Below are 25,009 nucleotides of genomic sequence, written 5' to 3'. Positions count from 1 at the left end.
AGAACTAATGAATTAACTAATTAATTAATGACATCACATTCTTGCAGGCAGTGACGGTAACAGTACTGTACTGTCTGTAGCGCTACCTGTTCATGTGTTCTTTTGGCCAGCTGTTGTTGATGATGATGATGTGAGCCAGCATGACAAATACAATAAACTATACTCCGATACCGAATGGGAACGCCTACTGAGTGGCAAAAAACTACTTTCTGGCCTTGACATCCAAACAAAAGTCCTATATCTGATTGACAGCCCATACATCTAAACAGAAAAGTCCTAATCTGATTGACAGCCCATACATCCAAACAGAAAAGTCCTATATCTGATTGACAGCCCATACATCCAAACAGAAAGGTCCTATATCTGATTGACAGCCCATACATCCAAACAGAAAGGTCCTATATCTGATTGACAGCCCATACATCCAAACAGAAAGGTCCTATATCTGATTGACAGCCCATACTTCCAAACAGAAAAGTCCTATATCTGATTGACAGCCCATACATCCAAACAGAAAAGTCCTATATCTGATTGACAGCCCATACATCCACACAGAAAAGTCCTATATCTGATTGACAGCCCATACATCCAAACAGAAAGGTCCTATATCTGATTGACAGCCCCATACATCCAAACAGAAAGGTCCTATATCTGATTGACAGCCCATACTTCCAAACAGAAGTCCTATATCTGATCTGATCTCAAAGGCCGTTTGAAGGCTGGCTAAGCAAGGCTATAGGCTGGATTAGCAGCCTAGATGCCCGGACCATTAATGCCCTATACTTCATCCCACAAGAGAGGTCTGTGGATATTGTGATTATGACATTATAAGTATTAATATTTTTGATGTTCTACAAGCTCACATAGCGCGCCACGAGCTACGTGCTACGAGCTTGTAGATCTTTCTTTGAAATCGTAAAAATGCGGCACAAAACTTTGAATATACATATTCTTTCAGAGCGAACGTTTTTCTTATTTTCGACGTCAGGGTTAAGACAAGAGTGGACAGTCTGCATTCTCCTTAAAAAAAGGAAATTACTGTCATCCATGGTAAATGGTGCATTTATATAGCGCCTTTATCCGAGGTGCTTTACAGAGATTGTGCATTGCATTCAGCCATTCACACACGCACTCACAGTCGCACACACGCACACACACACAGCTTGTGCATTATACATTCACACACTCTTGTTTACATCATGGCCTATTCATAGTCTGGATTTTCGGTGGTGAGCTGACCAACCACTCCGGTGGTGAGCTGACCACCGGAGCTGAAATAACGTTGAGCGGTAGTAGTGGAGTAAAAAGAGAAGAGAAGGGCTGGAGCGGTGGCGGCCGTTTGCTCTTCAACCGCGGCTCGTGACGTCATGTTGTAGTTCGGTGGTCACCTCAGTGACGTCATGTTGTAGTTCGGTGGTCACCCCACCACCGGAAATCCAGACTATGTATGAGCCTTAACTCTGGGGGAGCCCATAATATAGGGATCGAACTGGGAAGCCTGCGGTTCCCATCCGGCCACTCTACCGCTGAGTGTTTGCTGCCCATAATAATTAAAAGGGAGGTATTTGGTTAAAAAAGATGTGGTGTGGCGTTTAAATCAAAAGACAATGGAAATCATTAACTGAACGTCCATCCATATACAGTGGACAACAATGACTATGGATTATATATAAGCAGGTTGTGTCCTGTATGAGTACAGTAGCACTAGATGTGGTGCACTGGTCTGAGTCTCTCAGTAACTGTAAATGTGTCAAATGTAAAAAGCTCAGGTTCGGGTCAGGTTGTAAACAGCAGCAGCATTAACGCATTCTGGGCGGGAACCCCTGTTGGTGTTTTTTAAGCATTATGTTATACTTTAGCCATTGGAAAATAGCAGATCTACAAGCACATAGTGAGCTACGGGTGAAAATTGTGGCGCAAATCTTTGAATATGTATTCTTTCAGAGCGAACGTTTTTAACTCAACTCTTTGCTTCTGGGGAGGGTCCTCCCTGGAACAACATATTTTCAGATGGGGGGCCAAATACAGATTATTCTGGGGATCCGTGACATGAATAAGGTTGAGCACCACAGAAATAAAAAAAACATAGGTTTTTAAGAAAACGGTCAGGATTTAGAAGACATTTGTAGGTTCTGGTCTCAGATCTAAATGGGTTAAAGGAGAATTCCATGCTAGAATGCTTTCTTATGTTTCTTACCTTTCTTTGTAGTTGTTACGTCCCCACCAAAGAGGTCCAGGTGTTTTTTTGTGCAAAAACTCCTTATTGGCTATTTTCCCCTACCATAAGCCCTCAATGAATTGCATTGCATTGAATGGGAATTGAATGGGGCTATGGGGTGTTATGCTAGTTCGCTTATTTCCATCGAAAGAAGCGATGGAAATAAGCGAATTAGCACAACACCCCATAGGCCCCATTCAATTCCCATTCAATTCAATGCAATTCATTTAGGGCTTATGGTAGGGGAAATAGCCAATAAGGAGCTTTTGCACAAAATAACACCTTTGATGGGGACGTAACAACTACAAAGAAAGGTAAGAAAGCCTTTTAGTATGGAATTCTCCTTTAACAGAGGAGAGGAGAGGACAGTCTATACACTACAGTAAACAGCAGCATTAACAGAGGGCTGGATGACAGTCTGCACTCTGCAGTAAGCATATAAAAAGCACAGCTTTGCTGACCGGAGTGACCGCACCGCGCACCACAAGCTTCCTGTCCTCGTGCTACGCTCGCCACTCCACCGTCCGTCCGTCGCGACAGCGGTGAGACACGGCTGCTGACGCGCTCACAAAGCAACACACACACATGGCCTGGGCCGTGGCTCAGCGGTCCAGGCACCTTGGCTGGTAATCCAATATGGCAGTGTGCGTGTGCCGCGGGTTTGACTCCCGATCCCGACCCACCCCGCATCTCTCTCCCCATTTCCTGTCAGCCTATACTGTCTATCCCTCCATAAAAATAACAAAATAAAGGCCACAAAAACACATGACACACTGGCAGGGATACACATTACACACACTGGCAGGGATAGACATTATAAAACACACACACACACACACACACACACACACATTAAGCCATGTTTTTCATGTTTACTAGCTACTGACTGTACATGGCTTCTTGTCATCATGGTACAATGGACATGGTTTAGAGTTGAAGGGAATGCTGCCTGCAGGCATGTGACATGTGAAAACTCAAAACGCACAGCTCCTCAAGGGTGACGAGGCTCGACACCTGCTGTGATTTTGGGGGTGGGTGGCACACAGTGGGGGGATGGGGGAGGGGGCGGGCGGGGGGGGGGGGGGGGGGGGGAGTACAAGGGCTTAAAAAGGTCTAAAAAGAACAGGTGTGCAAACTGTGCATGTTTAAAACTGACTGGAGGTCTATTGTGGAACGACAGTTAGGTTGTCAACCTATAGACCCGAGAGGCTATATGCATGTAGCCTCGGTCCCATGAGGCTTACTTATCTGCCAAAAGAAAAGCCTCATGGTCACAACGTAAGGCAGAGAAGCTATCGGCGGAGAATGTATCCTCCGGAAAACATCCGTCAGATGTATTTCCCCCGGATACGATATTTTCCCGGGCCAATCACAACACTTTGTTTCATTCGCGAAGAATGTAAACTGATTTGTAAAGCATCAACGTCATTTCCTTGGGCGAGACTTTCGCTAAAATCCCGCAACTTCCGCCCAAACAAATGAGTCTTTACAGCGTAGGTCTTGCCCAGGGTGCTATGCATGTGACATCATCATCATCATCATACCCGGAAGTTATGCGGGAACGCCTACTGAGTGGCAAAACACTACTTCCTGGCCTTGATTGAATTAATTAAACAACTTTTAACAACACTTTGCCACTCACTCTACGCATGTTCAACCTATTGAAATATATAATTGAGTTACCTTTCTAATTTGTACTGAATTGAAGGAAATGCCCAGATCGTCACCTGCCTTGGACTTTTGCCCTCAAAACATGGACAACACGCCCCTGAAATCACCAAATCCTAGGTCTGTATACTCCGTACGAGAGACCACAGTCACGCTGGCCGGTTATCGGAAGCATCTCTAGTGCGTAAATCTCCAAATCCCGACACTTGATCTTCTCTCTCCATATAATTAAAAAAATATGTTTCTGATTCAAACACCCAATGACGGACACTTCATCATTGCTCTGGCAAGTCACGGCCGCAACCATGCAGTTGTGAGCTAATGAATAAATGTACGTCGCGTTATAACTGTATTATGTATAGGCAATAAAGGACATATAGGACCAGCACATGCTGGTCAACGGAATGCAGTCAAGGGTGCGCCCTTTATTATACCCAAACAGGAGAGAGATGTGCCATGCCCACGGCACGCTTTGCGACTGGACATGACCACTGTACACGTTCTCCTCACCAACCATGCTATTTGATGCGATTGCATTCCTCCTCTCCTCTCCTCTCCTCTCCTCTCCTCTCCTCTCCTCTCCTCTCCTCTCCTCTCCTCTCCTCTCCCCGAAGAGTACGTAACCACGGCACATAAGTAACACCAGATGAGCCTTATTTCAGTCACGTCCAGTGAGTCAGTGGGTGGTCAGCCCAGCAATGGGATCAACTGATAGAGTCCTGTGGTCAGCCCAGCAATGGGATCAACTGATAAGAGTACTGTGGTCAGCCCAGGAATGGGATCAACTGAGAGACTGCGTAACTAAAGCAACCGTGACCAAATCGAGACGTGACATAGTCCCATCATCTGATACTCAGGCATGCAAACAGGCCCAAGGTGAAAAAGGTGACAGTGTGCGGGGCCAACGCTGTGCCGCGGGCAAAACCGCAGCGCAAATCTTTTAAGCGTTTATCGGTACTAAACCCACTTTGGGGGGGGGGGGGGGGGGTGTCATGGGGGACAGTATATACTACACTGTACTGTACTAGCCCTCCTCCCGGCCTGTGTGTCTGTGTGTTAGGCTGTGCAACAGTGACACTTGGTGGTGAACAAATGCTATAACGCTATGTTTCGTGCTCGGACACAGCCAGGGACCCAGGGACACAGCCAGGGACAGACCCAGTGACACAGGGACAGCCAGGGACAGACCCAGTGACACAGGGACAGCCAGGGACAGACCCAGTGACACAGGGACACAGCCAGGGACACATCCAGGGACAGACCCAGTGACACAGGGACAGCCAGGGACAGACCCAGTGACACAGGGACAGCCAGGGACAGACCCAGTGACACAGCCAGGGACACATCCAGGGACAGACCCAGTGACACAGGGACAGCCAGGGACAGACACAGTGACACAGGGACAGCCAGGGACAGACCCAGTGACACAGGGACACAGCCAGGGACAGCCAGGGACAGACCCAGTGACACAGGGACACAGCCAGGGACAGACCCAGTGACACAGGGACAGCGAGGGACAGACCCAGTGACACAGGGACAGCCAGGGACAGACCCAGTGACACAGGGACACAGCCAGGGACAGACCCAGTGACACAGGGACACAGCCAGGGACACAGCCAGGGACAGACCCAGTGACACAGGGACAGCCAGGGACAGACCTAGTGACACAGGGACAGCCAGGGACAGACCTAGTGACACAGGGACAGCCAGGGACAGACCCAATGACACAGTGACACAGCCAGGGACAGACCCAGTGACACAGGCACACAGCCAGGAACAGACCCAGTGACACAGGGACACAGGGACACCGCCAGGGACACAGGGACCCAGCCAGGGACAGACCCAGTGACACAGGCACACAGCCAGGAACAGACCCAGTGACACAGGGACACAGGGACACCGCCAGGGACACAGGGACCCAGCCAGGGACAGACACAGGGACACAGCCACACACACATACTGTAGCTGTCTATAGTGTGGTTGAGTGGCTGCACCACTCAAAAATGACAGATGATTATTTACTAAATCAGTACAAATCTAGTCAGTATTGAGCAAGATGTTAACGTTCATGTCCTGATAGTCATAGAACAATTAATTTACTCCAACAGGAGCACTAGCCCCTCGAGGAGCACTAGCCCCTCCTATATTCAGTAGATTTGTGTCCTAAATGCCATTGACAATGAATGAATTGTCATATATCGGCTATTTTTGTCCTACACAATCCTACACATTCATTGTCACAAAAATGACAATGAATGGATGATGTATGATGATAAGGGTCACTTCACACAGGTGTGATTTAAAGAAAGAAACTGGTCCAGCACTCACACTCCCATCTCAAAATCCCTTACAGTTACACTCTTCACATCATGTAAAATAGAAAATTATATTCACTGGCAAAATAATGAATTATAATACAAATAAAATGTTTTGGGATGGTTTAGTCAACAGGGTCAGTTTACTTCATTATTTTAGCCTTAGTCAATTTAAGACATGTAGAGTAACATCCTCTCCTTATTCAACAGTTGAGCTGCATGTTTTCGTTTTTAATATATCCATTTAGTATAAGCCCTGGCGGGGGGGGGGGGATGTAGGACTACCAGTTGTATGTATCAAGCGTTTTATTTATTTACTCACACGCACGCACGCACACACACACACACACACACACGTGCTTTATTTATTTACTCATACGCATGCATGCACACACACGAGCACACAGACAGACACACACACACACACACACACACAGCGAGAGAAACTGACGCCGGCGTGTCCACACCACAGACAGTATAACGCAAAGTGCTAACGTTGCTAATGCTAACTGTAGCAGCTAAACTAATGGATCGACTGGCGAGTCACAGACAGTGTGTCAAAATTCATGCCGAGTCCACACAAACAGGTTTTTTTTCCGCGGAGCGACCAGCGGCTGCGCACATCATGCCGCCCAGATGCAAGCAGAAATATCGCTCAGAATCATTAGTGACTCACGAGAGTAGTCCGTCAGATAATTCGGGCAGCGAGCTCGGGCTCCACAGACCCCCTCACCCCCCCCAAACATTTTTTTAACGGATTTGCATGAATCACACAGGTCCTATATTTGGGATAAAAACGGCGATTTTCGCCGAAAAGCTACACTTTTGCATGTCTGGATACTGTCGCCGTCGGGGTGGAAAACTTTTATGTCCAGAACCATTCCTTTTTTCTAGCCGATCTACAAACTCACAACGGGTCGCGATGAGACCGGTTGTGGACTTGTAGATCTGCTATATTCTCACTGCTTTTCTGCTAAACTCTCGCGTGATAAAATAAGAGCGTTAAATTATGTACAAAAAGTAAGGACAGTTGAACTATGGAGATAAGAGGTTTCTGGCCGACGTCAGTGATATGCGCTCTATCTGCAGTACGTCCAATCGTCTACGCATGTGATGTAAAGTATTTCCCCAGAGCTTTTTACACAAGACGAGATTTTCTTCTGTGTATGCAACAGATTAGCTGCACACGGTGTGTCACACAGCTTGCATCACTAACGATGTACTGCAAAATCATGACAATTTATTCAAGAAAGAAAGAAAGAAAGAACAATAAACTGGTCAAAAATAATTGCTTGGTATAATCCGATATAAACCCATCAAAACAGAAACTGTCTACCTAATGAAGGAATGGAAACCATTCTGAAGCAAATGTTTTTGCGACACCTACGCAGTGCACATGTTCCCGTTAGCGAGTGGAAAATATTCATCGACAATGACAATGACAATTTCCAGCTGTTCATCTTCAAAGTAAGGAAAGGTTCAAAGGAACCACTCTTTTGCTTTCACTTTGTGGCCGGGTGGGGTAGTGACGAGTAGTGTGGGCGTGTCTCTGGGGTGAACTAAAACTTCAGTGGCACCAGAGGAGAACGAGACCAAACCTTTGGTCAGGAGAGGAGGCAGGGAGTTAGCAACTCGCACTGAAAAGTAGGGATGCACCGAAAATTCAGCCACCGAAAATATTCGGCCGAAAATGGCTAAAAATGTATTTTCGGCCTATTCGGTTTCGGCTCAAATAAGCCGAAAAATATCACAGAATAGTAGTAGTGGTCCTAAAGTTGTGAATCGATATAATTCAACTAAACTGCGGGAAAAACACAGATGTAGAAGCCCAAAGCGCTGTGCATTGCGACGGGTAGATAACTTGTAGATCTGCTACTTCCAGCGCAGGAAGGGCGCATGCTTATGACGCTCTTTAACTACGCATCAGCAGCCAGCGACGCTGCGACAGTCACAACACACGAGCAGCAGACGGAATGCACAGACAGATCCGACACAACTTTATTGCACACATCTGTGCTTTCATCCACGCTTCCATAGCCTTTTAAATCTTATTTCCCATCCACGGGCACAAGCAGTCAGTGTTGCCAACTTAGCGGATATGTCGCCATATTTAGCTTCTTTCCAGACCCCCCTAGCGACTGAATTAGTGAAAAGCTTCTGGCGAGAAATCTAGCTTTTTTTCCTCAGTGAATTGGGGACAAATCGTGTTGACAGGCGCCAGATATGCGCCAGAGATAAAATCCAAACAGTGTAAAAAAACAGTGTCAGGCAGCCACCACGGTAAGGTGATGGTCCTTGGAGAGGATTTTATTTTTTGTTGTTTTTTAATGGGTAGGGGTTTTTCGACGCAGCAGTTGCAGAGGCACATTGCAACAATGCTGGTTAACAAACTGCCCTCCCACTCTGGGCGTTTTGGTGTAGAGCACATCAAAGGCTTCTACAAAAACCTAGGTGTTTGTAAAGATGATTTTAAAATGACAATGGTAACAACTGAGGAGGTACTTAAGAAACTGAGTGCCCTCCAACCCCACAAGGCCACTGGCCATGACAATATTCCCTCCAAATTTCTCAGAGACTCAGCCATTTCCATAGCTCCAGTCATCACCCACATAGTTAACCTCTCCATCAAACAAGGACAGGTCCCCAGAGATTTTAAACTGGCCAAAGTTACCCCCCTGTACAAAAAAGGGAGCAAATTAGAACCCGGCAACTACCGCCCTATTTCTATTCTAAGCTCCATCTCGAAAGTGATGGAAAAAATAGTCTATGAACAGGTTGAAAAGTATCTTGCCACTAATAAATTGTTGTACGAGTTCCAATCTGGTTTCAGAACATCCCACTCCACTGACACATGCCTTCTCTATTTGAGCGACCACATCAAACACGAGGTGGATGCTGGAAAATACTGCGGCATGGTCATGCTGGACCTCCAAAAGGCTTTTGACACCGTGAACCACTCCATACTGGTTAACAAGCTTAAAGCTATTGGTTTTGATAGCACATCAGTGAGCTGGATGCAATCCTACCTGGAGGGGAGAGAACAGATGGTGGAAGTGAACGGAACACTGTCCCCCCCCCTCCCAGTGAGCTGTGGCGTCCCACAAGGAAGCATACTAGGGCCTTTACTGTTCCTAATATATGTAAACGACATGACTTCAGCTTGTGACTGCAACTTGTTCCTGTTCGCAGACGACTCAGCACTGCTGGTCTCGGACAGGAACAAACTGCAGGTTGAAAAGACCCTCAGCTCTGAACTCGGTAGAATCTGCACCTGGCTCGCTGATAACAAACTATCCTTACACCTGGGAAAAACTGAATCCATTCTCTTCGGATCAAATAGTAATCTCAAAAAGGCAGATGGCTTCTTGGTTAGAGTTGGTGATGATATTATCACACGGAAGGATCAAATTACCTACCTAGGTTCCATCCTGGAGGCCAATCTTTCCGGTGATAAGATGGCCACCAACGTAATCAAAAAAGTCAATCAAAGAACAAGATTCCTCTACAGGATCTCCTCACTGGTCGACAAAAACACCTTGAAGACCTTAACAGGAGCCCTTGTACAAGGTTTCTTTGACTATGCATCCACCTCCTGGTACCACAGCACCTCAAAGGCCCTTAAAACAAGGCTCCAGACCTCCCAAAACAAACTGGTCAGGCTCCTACTTGGCCTCACCCCCCGAACCCACCTCACCCCTGCCCACTTTGACAGGCTGGGATGGCTTAGGGTCGACGACAGAGTACAGCATCTTGCAATGGGTCTGGTCCACAAGATTAGATACACCACCAAGAATACTGGAGAACTCGGGTCGCCGACTCTTCTTCATCTTTGCCGAGATTTCTTCCCCTTTCGCCGACTCTTCGTCACTTTCCGGTCCGAGTTCTGTCTGAGAACTCGGACGGAAAGTGACGAAGAGTCGCCGAAACGGGAAGAAATCTCGGCACTGGAGCGCGCATAGCTACTGCATGATGATCATGCACGCTGATCAGACAGCAGATCAATAAAAGCATGCAAAAGCATTCAGCTTTCACAAGTGTGCCCATATAGAGAAGGAAAATAATTAAGAATTCGGTGGCATTTCTCTCAGTCCCTGTCGCAGGGTAAACAAAACGTCATATAGCACATGGCTAATTGTACCGTGCCAGGGAGGAGGAGGCGGAGCGGCTGTAACTTTCTCCAGGCCAATAATGGATTTAATCATTCCAAATAGGTCTCCATTCATTGGAGTGGGACTAGCTGGAGTTTGATAGTTGAGATTGTAGAGCTTGTAGATCTGTCTGTTTTTGCAGCTCCGGTGTCAGGGTAACAATAAGAAAAAATTATAGGCAGAGATGAAGTGAAGTTGAACAGCCAAGCAGCAGCAAGCTACGCTACGCTAAGCTAACATCACCACCACCATGGCTGGTGTTGTGTTAGCTTAGCAGCTAAGCCTTAGCTTCTTGCAATGCTATAGCGTTCTCACTGCGGTCTCACGGTGCAGGCACTGTGGGCTGCTGCTTGGAGAGGAGAGGCTACAGGCGGCTCAGCGGCTGCTATGACCAAATTGATTGTGTGCAACATGACAACTGTTTTAAAGTATTGTACAGTGACAACGATTGAAACTTTATTGTAAACAAACACTGCGGTCCACCCAGCTCCACCCCCCTGGCTACAGCAGGCAGCCAGCAGTGAGCCTGAGCACCGCGTCGAGCGTTGTTTCCTTCCTGAAATTATCATCGCTCCCGTTGACTTTCATTCCCGTCCCGTCCCGATCACGGGATTAATAATTTGTTTTGGTTGTGTTGCTTTAGCATCGTTAGCACAGTAGCTAGCAGTAGCTAACATTCAGAAACTTGCAGCTGCAGGCCTGCAGCTGCTGAAAGTGCCCCGAAACGTGGAGAATATTCGGCGGAATCTGAAGAAGAGTCGTCGCGCGGCGAATCTTCTTAAGAGTCTGCCGAATATTCTCCACGGTTTGCCGACTTGTCTTGAGAAGTCGGCAAAAAGGGTAAATCCGCCGAGTGTTCTTGTTACCACCACCAAGATACCCATGTACCTGTCTAAATACTTCCTTAATGTAAACGAAGTCCACACCCACAACACCAGAGGGAGTGCAACAAACCATGTACAACCCAGATTCGGCACAAACAAGGGACTAAATTCTTTTCGCTCCTATGCGACCAAAATGTGGAACGCCCTACCAACAGTCATTAAGACATGTGAATCCCTTGGCTCCTTCAAAACTGCTCTCAAAGGGCACCTACGGATGGCTGCAATTCGAAACTGGCCTCTGTAAAAGCTGAATTTGTATCTGGATTGTACTATGTTTTTGTATGGACGTGGTGTTGGGTGCCTGCACATATGCACACATGGCATCAACGCATGGTGTTGTGTGCAGGCGCCCTACACTCTGTCTTTGTACTATGGATTGTACTATGTTTTTGTATGGACGTGGTGTTGGGTGCCTGCACATATGCACACATGGCATCAACGCATGGTGTTGTGTGCAGGCGCCCTACACTCTGTCTTTCGTTTTCTTTTCTTTTATCCCCCTGTTCCCCTCACTGTATATATACTTTTTTTCCCTTTTCGCTTCCTATATGATGAATTCCTGTTCTGTTCTTTAACTACATAGAAGTGTCTATTTGTTTGTCTCTAAATGTTTTGATGAATTGAACAATGTGGACCCTGTTGTAAACAAGTGTAAGGCTTAATTGGGTCGTCCACTCACAGTTAACAGTCTTTGTATTGAGTTTGTGCTTGAAATGTACTGTAATTCTGCAAACTGTTAATAAAGATTTCAATCAATCAATCAAAACTCTGTGCTGTGGTCTGAACTCTGAAAATTTCGCTGCTCGTTTAAACTCATTGTAATATAAAAAAAACAGCAAGAGATGATACAAACTAAGTGCACATAAATGACAATTCTTTTTCTGGGCTGGCTACATATTTTCGTTGCTAGCGGCGCCTAAAAGTCGCTAGGGACGCAAAAAAGTCGCTAGGGGCGGCGCGCGCTACGCGCGCGCATATCCCACCCCTGGCGACTTTTAGCTACTTTTCGAGGAGCCACTAGCTACTTCCGTTAGTAGAGAGTTGGCAACACTGCAAGCAGTGATATCAGTGCAGCTTCCACCCGATCTGCTTCTGTTGTCTGATGAGGGAAGCTACTAGCTAGTAGCTAGCATGGGAGCTAACGTTACACACGAGTTACACACTCGCTGCTGCGTTTACACGGGCAGACACAAAGACGAATGGGAATATCATTTGGAGCTTTAACAATGAATGATAGACTGTATCGTTGTGTCTGCCCGTGTTTAATGGTCAGGGTTTCACTGTCCACAGCAGGCAGACCTGTCAAAACTGCACTTCCCAAAAGTCAGAGACATGCCACCACCTATAAATTCAAACCCACCTCTGGAATATTGCTATCTCATTCCACTTTAATTTATTTTATTCCAGTCTTAGTTTTTCTCTAATAAAGTTGTTTTTATTTGTTTTCTCATGTTCTCCTTGAAAAGTGGCCTTAAGTACTCAGAGAAGCATTATATAAATAATATTATTATCACTATTATTATTACTACTAGTTTTATTGCCTATGCTTATGTAGGAAAAAAAGTTCACTGCTCAGGTCAAATAGGCCTATTGATATGTGATTAATTGAGATTAATTAATCACAAAGCCAATTAATTAGATGTTTTTTAATGCACCCAATATTATTTAAGTTAGTTTTGCCATAATCATGTCTTTTGCAACATGTAGCTTTACAACAAAGATGTATTCGGCTATTCGGTTTTCGGCCAACTGTTTCCTATATTCGGTATTCGGTTTCGGCCAAGAATTTCCCTTTCGGTGCATCCCGAAAAGGTATTGCTTTTGTTCCGGTTATTTGCACTGTGTATTGGGGCAATGTTTGTATCATAATTTGTTAGTAATATAGGCAACGTTTCATGGTTTCCACAGAGGGATGCAATGAGAACGGAGTGCTCGCCATTGTCATGTTTGTGGCGTCGTCCACGCTGAGGGTAGTGCAGTCATTTGTTAAAGTGTAAGTTCTCTCTCTCTCTCTCTCTTTAGTGTTGATGTGTGCATTATGTATTTTCGAGGTGTATGATTAATCCAAATGTAACTAAAAGGTAATTTAAATGTGGTTATTTCTAGTGAGGAACATGCTGTTTGAGAACACACATCTATGTGTTGATTTACGTGTGCTCAGCTGTAGCAACTTGTCTTTGGTGAGTCCTTGGTTTATATATTGATATCCCAGCTATATGTATTAATTTTGTATGGTAACAGGGGTTCATGGTGTATATTTATTGTATTATTATATTCATTTCAATTTCCTGTACAGATGTGATCATGAGTCAGTGGTCACTGCTTTAGCCATACTGAATTAAGCTGTAGGTTGTATGGGTAATAGGAAAGCTAATGTTATTGTATGATTTAATCTGTCTCTACTTTTATTGTTAACTTTGGTATAAATTGCTCGTAATAAAGTCCATATTCTATATATTGCATTTTCCAATAAAGGTTGTATATTTTAATATTAAGTCTGTGGTCCGTCTAGTATGTACCTATAGCCTCGGGTTACAGTTTGTACAGTTTAAACTCAACAGACGTAGGCCAGGGCTTTCACTTGTATGGTTTAACTCAACAGACCTAGGCCAGGGCTTTCACTTAAGTACTGTTTAACTCAACAGACCTAGGCCATGCAGGGCTTTCACTTGTATGGTTTAACTCAACAGACCTAGGCCAGGGCTTTCACTTAAGTACTGTTTAACTCAACAGACCTAGGCCAGGGCTTTCACTTATACTGTTTTAACTCAACAGACCTAGGCCAGGGCTTTCACTTGTACTGTTTAACTCAACAGACCTAGGCTAGGGCATTCACTTTAGGGCTGTCAGAACGAATTTCATAATATGAAAGAAATTCGAATATTAAAAAATATATATATATTCGAAAGCTAAAATTGCCATTCGAATGGAGCTTTTATCATTTATTAATTCTATTTAATATTTTTATTTTGTTTTATGTTATTTTATCCGCTCACTAAATGTATTGAGTAACGAATCTACCGCTGTGAAATCTCCCATCTGCACGCACGCACACACGGTCACACGCGCGCCTCGTCACCTCCTCCCTCCTCTGCACGCATGCACACACGCAGTCGCACAGCGCGCTGCAACTAAGAAGAATCACTCGCATGTTTTATTAGTACCGTCGAGTCTGTCGCATATTGTGGACAGTTTGAAAATGCGGGTCCTACGTGCATTAAACCATTAATGTTGGTCCGGCTGGTTTCATTTTGTCCTACGCGATTACGTGAATCAGCATGGCTGCGCCTGCAGTAGGCTATTACCAAAACAAACACATGGTAGGCTACTTTTGTGTTGCACATGGAAAGCAACTGAAAACGACCATGGATATATTAAAGACAGTTCCCCTGTGCTGCTGTGCACAGCGGAGATAATGCAAAACTCCAGGTACGAACCAAAACACTGACTGTCTGAAGCTGATCATCCACGACTATATCTCCAGACTAGTCCTGCAGTCCCGCAATGAAGGAAAGACAAGCTCGCCTCTCACTATAGTCCACTACAATGCCATTCTAGCGTTAAAACCTACATTTATGTGTTATTCAACAATTACTTTAGCGCAAAATATAGGCATCTCTATATATCTTCATTGCTATTTACTAATGATGGCCTGTTCATCGTGACAGCATTCCGTTTAAAAAGAAAAAAGAAAAAGTTCATGATTCCTGACTAGCCTACTCACTACTCAGACTATACTGTATCAGAAGTATACAACGTTCACTGTAAAATGCATTTGCACTATAGACAGACAACAATCTTACCGTGCTGAGTGCACTGTGCTCAATAAAACAACAGTTTAAACGCTATTTTGTGCCGAAAACCATTATTACATGTTCTAAAAGTACTGCTTTGTCGTTTGGAAGGGGGGGCCCTCTAGTGGACAGAACGTGCATCGTCAAAACCTTGTTATTCTGTGTATTATTATAGGCTAAATATGAGCTAAAATACAATGTAAATATTCGAATATATTCGAAAATTACAAATAATTAAGCAATGAAATTCGAATTGGATTATAGAGGTGAACTGACAGCCCTAATTCACTTGTACTGTTTTAACTCAACAGACCTAGGCCAGGGCTTTCACTTGATGCATTTATATAGCGCCTTTATCCAAGGCACTTTACATAGTGCATTACATTCACCCATTCACACACACACATACATACACCGACCAGCACATACGGGAGCAATTTGGGGTTCAGTGTCTTGCCCAAGGACACCTCGACACATAGACAGGAAGAGCCGGGATTCGAACCGCCGACCCACGGATCATTGGACGACCTGATTTTACCTCCTGAGCCACAGTCGCCCACTCAACAGACCTAGGCCAGGGCTTTCACTTGTACAGTTTAAACTCAACAGACCAGGACAGGGGTTCGACTGGGCTAGCCAGGAAGCCTCGTAACAGCTTCAGCAGCACAAGACAATAGGCAGACCCCTCCCCCATATGACATGTAGCCTGCATGAATGAAACAGCTGCACAAAGCAGCCTGTGGGGCCTACAGCATTGGAGGCCTATACAGCCTATATGTGGGAGACTACCAGCATTAAAGATGTATAACTATAGGCATATCATGAGGCCTACACAGACACCTACCTGCTTTAAATATGGTAAATAATGGTGAATGGTGCATTTATATAGTCTCAATCAACGGCACTTTACATAGATTGTGCATTACATTCACCCATACGCACACACACATTCACACACCGATGCCGGAGGAAACCATGCAAGGCACCAACCTGCTCATCGGGAGCAATTAGGAGTTCAGAGTCTTGCTCAAGGACACTTCTACACTAACTCTGGGGGGAGCCCTGCCAATCAGGGATCAAACTGGCCCACCAGTGTCTCCGAGGCAGAGTAGCCGTGTGACATAGCAGACTATTTGAAAGTAGACGATTTACAAGCTCACAACAACGTGTGGCGTGGCATAGCATTAGCAAACGCATTGTGAGCTTGTTTTGTAGATCAGCTATTTTAAAAACATCTTGGGGAAGAAAGTGAGTCCCCATTATATATCCCTCTGTGGCACCAAAAAAAGGTTCAGATGAGAGTCCGACCGGTGGTGGCCAACTATATATTTGACATGAGAAGGTCTGAGAAGCACTAAGCTATAGAGACTCAGTTCAGTTCAGGACAAAAATAAATAAATACATATCTATGATCTGTGTTAACTTATCATCTAGAATGGTGCAATCAATTCAGATTCCAGAACAATGAACACTGCAATTTGGTGCCACGGTGGCCCAACAAACTCAAACGAGTCCAGGAGTGCACGGTAGTCTGGGTCCATTTGACATAATGCACAGTCCAGGATGCTGAGAAAAGGGAAGAAGCATAATGCTTATCAAACCTCTACCCCTGGTAGAGGTTTGCATAAATATCAGTGTTTTCAGATTGCATAAATATCAGTGTTTTCAGATTGCATATCAGTGTTTTCAGTAGACTCCAAGTCTGCTCGCATGCACGAACACACGCACACACCTATATATATTTCCACAGCCATATACAGTAGGCTATAAGTTGTGCTCTTCAACGGGATGATCAACTTGTCAGTGGAGCTTTTTAATCAAGCATTGCCAGACTTGAGTTGTGCACAAGTTTGAGACACCAAACTGATCATGTTCACGTTGTGTGCTGGACATCAATTGAGCTGATCAGATCTACCACAACGGAACTGTGTGAGCAAGAGAGTAACAGGAAGCGTTAACTGCCGCTTCCTGCCGACAGGAGGAAGTGCGTGACAGATTCCTGCTGGTTTTCATAGTAACTGTAGTCTTGCGTCACCAGACTATTGACTCTCTCAATTTCCAAATGCTTCATCATACAGTCTGGACCAATGGAAGAGCTATCATGAGGAAGCGATAAAGCGCCCCCCCCCACTACCGTTTCGTCTATACAGTCGCGCACATTTATTCTAATATAAATAGAAATCATCTAAGCATATATATATAGCTTGTTGCTTAGCAGAAAAGAAAATACAAAAATAGATATTTTTAAATATATTTTCGTGAACGGAAATGGCAGCTTCCTTACTCAGCTCAGCTTTGGATATTGTCGTCCAAAATTATTATTATATGTCAAAACTTAACTGTTCCTGTGTGTGTGTGTGTGTGTGTGTGTGTGTGTGTATGTTTGTGTGTGTGTGTGTGTGTGTGTGTGTGTAGGAAGGGGAGAATGTTTTTAGGCCCGTCACAAAAATGCAAAATGATATTATACTCTATATCTGATTGACATTTATACCACTTAAATGGTGTAAAAGATCAGCTTCTCCAGATAGGGTGAATTGACGATCATCGATCGATATGGCTGATCACCGATCGCTGGCCGACGATTATCGGAGCATCTCTAGTGCGTAAATCTCCAAATTCCCGACACTTAATTTAAAAATATGTCTCCGATTCATACACCCAATGACAGACACTTCATCATTGCTCTGGCATGTGAGAAGACACGGCCGCAACCATGCAGTTGTGAGCTTATAAATAAATGTATGTCGCGTTATAACGTATTATGTACAGCAATAAAGGACATATAGGGTCAGCAGGCACAGTGACAACGGAATGCAGTCAAGGGTGCGCCCTTTATTACCTAAACGGGAGAGAGATGTGCCATGCCCACGGCACACTTTGCATCTCTCTTTGCATCTCTCTCTCTCTCTCTCTCTCTCTCTCTCTCTCTCTCATATATCGCAATGAACATGTCGTATGGATGTCACAATATGCGAGGAAATGCATGATTCTCACATCCATGCGCTGGTGTGTGGTGTAGCCGTCAGACCAACCTTACGCACCGCACGGCACGAGACTGGTTTCACGTGCATGCACAGGCCACACATAAGGCTTGTTGTCGGTGTCCTGCGCAATGGCATTTGGCCACGGGTCTTTATTGGATAATAATAGCCACAGTTTCTCTGTAGCGGTCCGCAATTAATTAAGCTATTCCAGCTTCGACCCTCGGCATACACATGAAATCACCTGGTGGCCACCGCGGACTGGACTAGTAGGCTGATATTATTTACATAGAGTGGAGACTGGAGGGGGGGAAGAGGGGAGGAAATTCCAAGTTTATGTTCAATGCCATTTGTTTCCAAGTCATATTGCAGTAGGCTACAGTCAATAGGAGCCTGATAATTAATGAAATGTCCCGCACTTGATTTTTGGATCCAGCGCATCATTTTCTTCCTAGACAGGAGTAGGCTTTTGACAGCAAATGGAAGGAGACCTCATAACAATTAAATAAACAAATACATATAGGCCAGTAGGCTAAATTTCATATAGCCTACCAGGTGAGAGTGACAGAGAGAGAGAGAGAGAGAGAGAGAGAGAGAGAGAAGAGCGCACCGTGGTAATGCAAGCCTGACAGTTTGTTGTAAAGGTATATTTTTTTAGAGAGAGGATTGAATCACATAATATAGGACATTAAAATAGACAAGTGAAACACCGTAACACTTTGAAAAAAATAAAATAAAACTTTGGGCGAGTTTATGGTCAACTCAAAGTGATGGATTGGAGGTCCTGTCGGAATGGCACTGTGTCGAAATGGCGGTATGCCAAAATGGGGTATGGTCGAAATTCCAGCATGTACCAGAACTACTTCATGCAGCTTAAAAATCTGAACTATATTTCTTTAAACAAATTTCTCTTCTCAAACGAACCCCAAATTGAATCGGATTAACGATGAACTAGTAGATTCTCATATAAAAGGAGATCGATGCAAGATGGTAGACCGTTCTCCTGTCCAACTAAACTTTCCATCCGTCCATTGACTTGTCCTCTCTACTAATAGTAAAATGGAATGAGCCTCATAAAAACCCTGTAGGGATGAAGCAGTAGTTTCCATGGCTGCTGGCATGCTATAAAGATTCACTAAAGCTGCTACTCTCTCTCATCTCGGAGCAGACTTATCGTCCGTCCGTCTCTCTCACTCCTTTACTGCCTGCAATGATGATAGTCTATCTGACTGAATCAATCAACCATGGAGAACAACGCACACAATCAATCCCTCTTGTTACAACATTCACACACACGTTAAATCTACACATGCACACACACAGAGGGTAGGAAGGAAGCAGGCAGGGCCTGTTAGTTTCAGCTGAACACAGTGAATGTGTTTAGTTCCACAAGGCATCATGCATGTCCTGCTAACAGGACAGCAACAGAGGAACTGTTTGTACTTCAGACGTGTTTACATCACACGCCATACTCTGAACTTCTACCCCTGATCAACTACGACTAGTCACACTCCCTGTAAACGAATGAAAAAGACACAATGGACCAGGAGTACGGTAGTAGTGTGTTAAAAGCAAGGTACTTTACTGGGAAAATACAACTGGGTATCAGTCGGTGGAAGCAAGCAAACACTACACTTTATTTTCCCATCACGCTCCGTTTTCTGGATTTAGTTCAATCTATGCGAGCTAATGAAGAGCAATGCGTTTGGCGGTTTTCCTCATTGATTTGGCCTCAGTCATGCTCAATCAGACACCCAGCGAGCTACCAACTCATGCTATGGTATGCTATAGTTGCTATAGGCAACTTGCTGTACACCAACTCATACTGTACGAGCCCTATAGATGACCACCAGGACTGACGTGACAACTCACTGTACACCAACTCATACGAGCCCTACTGTATATATATATGACCACCGGACTGACATGACAACAACTACAGGAAGTGTGTCCGCAGTGCTAGGCTGATCGGATCCGATTCAATTTGAGGCACAGAAGTACCGCTTGTGCTCAGTGTTGTTTTCGACGTTGACTAAAACCAAGACCAAAAATGTCCGTCGACTACCTTTTTTCCACTGACGAAAACTAAATGGAAACTGCATGAGAACTAAGCTACGAAGACTAAGACTGAATATATTGACAATTTTGTCAACAAAAAATAACTAGACTAAAATGTTAGGAAGGGACTATAGTGGACAAGAGATCCAGTCATTTTATTTTTCATGCTGAAAATAGCCGATCTACAAGCTTGTAGATCGGCTATTTTCAGCAAGTCTAAAATCAGCCATTACGACGGCATCAAGGCCCGCCAAAATGCATTTTGGTCGACTAAATCAGCCGTAGATTTAGTGGACTAAAATCTTATGATATTTAGTCGACTAAAACTAGACTAACACTGAGACATTCCTGGTGGCTAAAATGTGACTAAAACTAAAGCAAAACTATTCAAAAGACTAGGACTAAAACTAAAATTGCTGCCAAAAACAACACTGCTTGTGTGGGACAAACTGGGACGGGACGGGGTTAGCAACGGATTAGTTTTGCTTGCTATTTATATGCCTTGATGTCATATTCGACCAGAGGCCTAATAATATATCATTTTGTTATTAAACTTTTTGGTCATGGGTGGTGGGTGGTATCATGGCCGACTTGGTATACTGTAGCCTATAGGGGATATTTCTCAAGTTATTTCAACAGGCTTTTAGAAGAAAACAAGCCCAAATTGATTAAATCAATTAATTACTAGCTGCATCATTATTATCTGTGTGTCTGCTGCTGACGTTATGCCACTTTTTAGCTTCGCTCCGCTGTTGTGCTCAAATTAGTGACCCTAAATAATTCTGAGGCAACATGGCTGGAGACGAGGCAGCCAATCAGAACTGCTCGACTAGCCATGCCGTGCAGACGATGGGATGTCATGGGTTTGGGTTGTTGCCAGTGGTGGCAACTGTCGTGGCAGAAATAAGCTAAGCAGCCTCCAAAAACCAAACCAGGTCAGCAACTGTGAATTAATCCACGATTCCACGTTAGGCTGGAAATATGCAGACTTGGCAACGCTCAGCAGAAAGACTAGCGGTGTCCGTCTACTGGTCACATAGCGGTGTCCGTCTACCGGTCGCAAGTTTCACAGGTAAACACTGACCTTCTACGAAGCAGCTGGTAAAAAGTCCTTCTGCACACCTACAGTGGACAGGTGCGTCGGATAACTGGAAGTAGAGGAAAAAAGGATCCCACACAGCTGTCTTCACTTAGAATTAGATTGATTGAGCAACGTTTCGGTCGTTCAGACCTTCACCAGGCATTTCAACAGGTTTAAAATAAAAACACGTCTTGCAGGAAAAGAGACAATGAGAGAGCTTTGCAACAGAAAGCCAGCTATTAATTAGGGGACTCACTATTAGGGGCATTTGAACAATTAAAGGTGCGCTCAGACTTGAATTTAAATATTCGCCTCGGTTCGTCCCGTTTGTGCTGCGCCAGGTCGCGGCGCGCCTGTTCGCGGCCCTCGCGCATCTTCTCGTCTTTGCAATGACTTTGTATGTAATCCATGCCGCTCTAACCGTCCAAGTCTGAACACACCTTTAATGTATGCCTGCCAGTCACAGACTCACAATGTGGGACAGGGTCTCAATTTGAACACTGATGCCTGCCAGTCACTATGTGGGACAGGGTCTCAATTTGAACACTGATGCCTGCCAGTCACAATGTGGGACAGGGTCTCAATTTGTGGGACGCCTGAAAAGTCTTGGAAATGACAGGGACTGTCCCACAGAAAGGGGGACATCTGGATGACTCGGCACTAATAGTAATTTTACCAACAAGCATATAGATATAGTATCTGCATCTAAGCTGAAGAAAGAAAGGTCTTATTATCTGATGATTGTGTGCTAAAAACAACAATAAACTCAGCAGTATAATGCATGATGCAATGAAGATAGAATCTTAATGTTGTTGCTTGCAGCTCTATATACTAAGCATTGCCAAATCTCTAAAGCTGCTGCTGCTGCTACTACGACCACTTGCCAAACATTGTGTCGATACAAACTGCATTACGGCACAGACTATTCTGCAGTGGACTGGACTGAAACTTCCCCTGCAAACTCAATTGCTATTTATTAGAAAGAATGACACAAATACACATGCAGCAACAACAAAACACATCGGTATATCTGACACAATAAGCATGCATGCTTGGTGGGCGTTGCCTGCAACCACGATACAGAGGCCACGATACGATATATATATCGAAGCGATATCGATATTATTATACGTTGATTCCAAATAACTACCATGTATTTACTACTACAAGAGCTCTTCTTTATTATTCTGTATATTAGCACAAATACAATAAAACACTTCCAGGCCCACAGATTAAATTAAAATGAAAGCCACCTCTTGGCTTTATTGTGTTTATATGACAATTAAACTGCATCGCAGATTCACAGATCGTCTGGATATATTGCCGTATGGATTCATTGAACCCCGGTCCACCACACTAATGCATGCACAGGTACAGTAAATGATGAGCTATACACAGCACAGGACAGGCGGGCCTGTCTGCATTGGAAAACACCTGCATGCATCCATCCATCCATGCATCCATCCATCCATGCATCCATCCATCCATGCATCCATCTCATCATCATTTTTCGAAAGTGTCCATTTATTGGGCATTTGAGATGCAATGAAACTCTTGAGAGAGTAAAATGAAACCAAAAAAGGACCCTTAAGAGGTCCATTTGGTTTCATTTTACACTCTCAAGAGTTAAAGATCTAGCAGGGTCCATTTGGTTACCATTGAACTCTTCATCATTTAGCTGGGGACCCCGTGCCTATGGAACCCCCTCGAGGACCACTGGTTGAAAACAAACAGATCTAGGCCTCACTGGTCCTCCTACTAATGTGTCCATAAAACTAGCCATCACATGCTGTTGGAAAATGTTCACGAGAGAATATATATATATATATATATATATATATATACACACACACACACACACACACACACACACACACACACACACACACGTCTGACAGTCAGAAATAGCATAAAAACAAAAGCAGAATATGATGTTGTCATCAAAGGAAATAAATAGGAGATAAACAACCCATGTGAATTCATGTGTGTGTGTGTGTGTGTGTGTGTGTGTGTGTGTGTGTGTGTGTGTGTAATGGCTGAGGGATGCAGCAGCTATCAGCTAGGCTAGCATGTTAACGGGACGACAGGTGCAGCCTTTATGTAATTATATTATACACAGACAGACAGACACACACACACACACCATTTTGTAAATACATTTGAGGCCTCGGTCATATTCATTATTTTATCTATATACATAGCTTATTCCCCATAGAATCTGTAACATTAAGCAGATATTGTTGATATATCTCCGTGTATATTTTGCGGCCATCATCATTTTTAATATTATTTGAGTATTGTGACATTACCGAACAAATATATTCAAACGCCCCTTTTTTATTTTTTAGAAACGGTTCAATTAAAAAAAAACGTATAAATGGGTGTCATTGTTAAATCAAACTTGAAACACATTATTTGGGTCGCCATCCATCCATACAGCCCAGCATGGTGCAACGCACAGCGACACCGAGAGCATCACACCGAAAGCGGTGACCTGGAGAACTCTGCGACGCCAGGGGGGTTAACTTTTTAATTTGCGGTGAATTCACACATACAGAAACATCGACGAGAGGATGGATGGATGGCAGAAAAAAAACAAGTGAAATAATAATAATTTAAAAAAAGTTGTGTTTATTTCTAATCAAGAGATGTTACGGTCGCCTCCAAATTCGACAGGTCACCGATGCCGGTGTATCCGCTCTGGCGTCGAAAAGGAAAAAAAGAAAAACAACAAAACAACCATGTTGTTGGAGCCGCCGGTTGGTTCGGCGATAAATAATAAATACCACACAATAACGGACGACATTAGAGCACAATGGCATCGTCTGTCGTTAAGAACTACTCGTATTCTTACCTGGTGTGTCGTCCTTTAGGTCAGGAGCAGTACTAGTTATGGCTGTTAAATGTAATAATAGTGTGTGTAATATACAGTGAACGGTAACTATACTGTAACTGGAATGAACGCTCCTCGAGCAGGCTACGCACACATTCACTGGGAGAGCTGCCTGGAGCCGTGACGTCACCGACCTCACCACCACCGCGTCACGTGGTGCTGTGTGGGAATCTCCAATGATGCAATGAATCTCTATGGTGTCAAAGTCTGAAGTAAAACTAAGAGAAAAACCCATCATTCATTCATTGATTCATTCAGTTTGTGTTAGTGGTTAAACTTATTCCCCCACGGTTTTCAAATGTATAAATTAACAATTTATACGTCAAGTGGTTAATGTTGTTGATTGTTTCATAAACAAAATCTACAAATTAACTATAGTAACTAAAGTTGTCAAATAAATGCACTGGAGTAAAAGTACAATATTTGCATCCGAGATGTATAGACCTAATGGAAGTACTAAAGTAAAGTAGGTCTACTCTACAAATACCTCAAAAGTGTACTTAAGTAAATGTACTTAGTTACTTTCCAGCACTGCCCGTCATCAGTGTGTGTTTGTGGTTAAACTTAAAACAAAAGGGTTGTTGATGTTGTTGAAAAGCTCTGATAGTATCTGATAGTAGCCTAATCTTTGCTAGTGTGTTTTTGTGCAGTATTAAACATACAAGGATCTCTGTCTGTCTGTCTGTCTGTCTGTCTGTCTGTCTGTCTGTCTGTCTGTCTGTCTGTCTGTCTGTCTGTCTGTCTGTCTGTCTGTCTGAAAATGGTGGACCCTGTTGTAAACAAGTGTTGTCCACAGTTGACAGTTTTTGTATTGAGTTGTGCTTGTATTAGTGTACCTATTCTGCATTCTGTCACTCAATCAATCAATCAATAAATAAATCAATCAATCAATCAATCAATCAATCAATCAATCAATCAATCAATCAATCAATCAATCAAGCTCTCTCTCTCTCTCTCTCTCTCTCTCTC

At 44.0% G+C, this 25,009-nt stretch overlaps 1 protein-coding gene across 1 annotated transcript in view; it reads right to left on the bottom strand.

The window, feature by feature from the left end:
• The window catches only part of grinaa (glutamate receptor, ionotropic, N-methyl D-aspartate-associated protein 1a (glutamate binding)), a 48,324-nt gene extending 24,184 nt beyond the window's left edge, over nt 1-24,140 (bottom strand). Inside the window, exon 1 of the mRNA XM_080787642.1 lies at nt 24,002-24,140. The gene's annotated coding sequence lies outside the window, so the exon portion shown is untranslated. The remainder of the gene's footprint in view (nt 1-24,001) is intronic.
• Nucleotides 24,141-25,009: the final 869 nt, after the last annotated feature.

The sequence above is a fragment of the Protomyctophum bolini genome (genome assembly GCF_963924005.1).
Source record: "Protomyctophum bolini genome assembly, chromosome: 17".
Classification (NCBI taxonomy): Eukaryota; Metazoa; Chordata; class Actinopteri; order Myctophiformes; family Myctophidae; genus Protomyctophum; species Protomyctophum bolini.
This window is presented reverse-complemented; position numbering and strand designations above follow the sequence as displayed.